At 33.1% G+C, this 3,183-nt stretch overlaps 1 protein-coding gene across 1 annotated transcript in view; it reads left to right on the top strand.

Annotated features, from left to right (window-relative positions):
- Nmt (N-myristoyl transferase) overlaps positions 1-2,413 on the top strand; it is a 16,527-nt gene extending 14,114 nt beyond the window's left edge. Inside the window, exon 11 of the mRNA XM_043024573.2 lies at positions 1-2,413. This exon is cut by the window's left edge and continues 187 nt beyond it. The gene's annotated coding sequence lies outside the window, so the exon portion shown is untranslated.
- The last annotated feature ends 770 nt before the right edge of the window (positions 2,414-3,183 follow it).

The following is a 3,183-nucleotide window of genomic DNA, read 5'->3' as shown; positions in this document are numbered from 1 at the left end:
TGAGCTGCAGTTAAATTGTGTACAGGTTACAAGGTCTATATAAAGTATAAATAAAAAGAAATTATTATAAACTCTTTAGCAGTCACTTTATCGGTGCCTCCACTAGCACAATCCTAGGATCACTGAGGTTAAAATTTGGAATATAAGAGAAAAAGAAAAGTGCTGGATTGCCTATTACAAGTCTGATACATGTGTAGTGAATCACCATACCTGTTGCTAGGATGCAAGTTATCTCAACCTATATATATATACTGGTATATATAATTATTTTTCTTTTTTCTTTTCTTTTTCATTTTGGAAGTGTAAAGAAAATGAATGGTCTACACCCATAACAAAAATATTCAGCATTAGTCCATCCTTCATAAAAAAAGAAAAAAGAAAAAGAAATTATAATAAAACTGTGAATTCTATGGGTACTTTCCCACTAATTTAGTAAATAAAATGTTAGGACAGTTATGTCCCAAAGCAGAAAAAAAACATGAAAATATACAGGCATCTCAAGAATTATGGTCAACCCTCTTTGTGTGAATTGTATGATGTTAAAGCTCTCAATCTATTCCATCTTTATCCCTATTATTCTTTTTTTTTTCTCATATCTATTTTCACCTTTATCTTCTATTATTCTCCTAATGTCTGGCTGTCTGTGTATCTATTTGCCTATCTATCTGATTATCTATCTGTCTATCCGTCCATCTATAGATAGATAGATAAGTAGATAGGTATGAATATAGTCATAGATTTACATGTATATAAGATATGCACACATTCTCAAAGATGGAGTGAACCTTCACATGGTGATTTATGTATTGCAATCCAGGAGTCAGAAAATCATGGTCATGAATTCTGATCACGCCACCAAACACTAGTCTAAGGCAGAGTTATAAACCATGTCACTTATTTACTGTGATATCATTTGCTTGGGTAGAGGCAGAATAGAATTGTCAGTGTCGTTGAATTGCCTTTTTTATGTATAAAAATATTGATTAAAGAGGGCCATTTTTTGTATTTTATTTATGTATCATTCATGTTTTGTTTGTTTATATTTTAATTAATGATAGTTTGTTTTTTTTAGTTGATTTGATCAGTTTAATCATTTTTGTACTTTTGATATTCATTGCAACTATGATGGTAAGTATTATAAATTATAAGATTAGTTATCATTTTTATTGTTTCAGTTATTAATTTGATTATCATTATTATTAATTTCCTCATCATTTACGGCCTTTACAAGAGGGAGAAATACGTTTGTCATGTGTTGCTGTTTTGCATATGCCTAGTAGTATTAACAGCCATGTAGAATGTCAGCCAGATCAGTTAGTACTGTTTATCGGGGTCCTTGAAATAACATAAGTGCATTTTACATTTTGTAGAATGTAATTTTCTATGTGTCTGTTCTTTATTGTTATACAAAAGATAAAGGCTATAAAGGGGACAGGGTAAAGGAAGAAAAGTAAGAGATATGTTAAGCAAAAGGAAAACAAGATTTTCATCACTGGGAAATAAATTTAATTTATTGTTTTTTTAGCTGTTGGATGGCACTGTAAAGTGAAGGCAAAGCTGATCTTGAAAAGTGTATAGGGACAGTCAAATGTGGATGTAACATGTAGCCAGTCCTTTTAATGGTGACATGTGTTTTAAAATTTGATTGGAGAATAAAAAAAGAGAGAGAACACAGTATGTCTCAGAAATAGTTTATATATATACATATATATATATTTCTACTCTTTCCTTTATGTAAATACACATTTGACCTAAGTTTGTTTAGGCTACTTCAGCAAGTCATTTTGGGAAGTAAATTCACTAGTGCAAAAGAAATGTTTATTTATCATCATGAGAAGAATGGCCATTCTAGAAATACTCATTGCTTCTTAACATTTTTTGTGAAATATATTGTAAGTAGTCATTGAATTGTTTACAAAGGATAATGTGCATATTTTTAGATGCTGGATCTTTGTCCATTTTATTGCAGTAAACCTCATATAGAAACATGATAGAAAAGCCACACTGAAGTGAGTAGTTCTTGTTAATAGTGTTCATAATCTTTTTGAGGATTGTATAATGGATATAACAAATTGCAGTTTGTAATGAGAGAAGACATAATTTTGTTTGCTTTTGAGCAGTTCCTTCGGCTTTGAGGCTACAGCTGTTAGTTTTATTTGTCTATAAGGCTGTTTTTTTGAAAGTCAGTTTGTGTGAATGTGTGATGATTGTGTAAACATTTCCTGTGTAGAAGATAAGTGTCAGATTATTAAGAAAAGGAAATAGTACCATCTCTAGGAATTAGGCCTATTGTTGTCATTTGATATAACTGTGAATTTCTCCTTGACATATTTATAATTTTTCCATGTGCCTCTTATATATGTTTATTCCTGACTGATAATTATTCTGAAGTAATGAAATACTTTAAATGATTTATATGTGATTTCTTCTCAATTCTGATGCACTAAATTTAAGGCTATAGAAAGCTTAGTCCTCATTTAAAGACGGGAAGGGGGAACTTCTGCAGGTGGATCTGCTTGCTCTGGGTAAACACTAGCTGTGTGCTGAAGTAAACCCTTTTTTATAGTAACTATTACTTGTTGTATTTTCTATTTATGGAACTTTATACAGGTAAATCTGTTCGCATAAAAAATATATGTGGGATTCCTTATATATCAAGAAGAGTGAAACTGATTGCCATTGTTTATTGTAAAAAGCAATATTTAGTTCTATTACTATTGGAAAGTCATAGCTTTTAATTTGATAAAGTAAACATCAGTTAAGATTCTGGATGAGGCAGCATTTTTATATGAAAAACTGGAGAGTGGAAGAAGTCCAGGCATTGGCTTTTATCTAAAATAGGTGAGGATAGATGTGACTGCCCTTGGTGCTTATATACATCACACACAGAAAAACACACAACCACACACAAAAAAACACACAACACAAAACACACAAAAAATACACACACAACACACACACGCACAAAAAACACACAAAAAAAAGCACACAAAAAACACACACACAAAAAAAAAAAACACACCAACCCCACCACAACCCCCCCCCCCACCACCCCACCCACCACCCCCTCCCCCCCCCCCCCACTCGCACCACCCCCCCACCCCCCACACCCCCCCCCCACACCCCAACCAAAACAAAAAACCCCCACACCCACCCCCCCCCCACACCCCACCCCCCCACACA

Source organism: Penaeus japonicus, unplaced genomic scaffold (assembly GCF_977035675.1).
Source record: "Penaeus japonicus unplaced genomic scaffold, GWHDUDI00000001_assembly GWHDUDI00000021, whole genome shotgun sequence".
Classification (NCBI taxonomy): Eukaryota; Metazoa; Arthropoda; class Malacostraca; order Decapoda; family Penaeidae; genus Penaeus; species Penaeus japonicus.
This window is presented reverse-complemented; position numbering and strand designations above follow the sequence as displayed.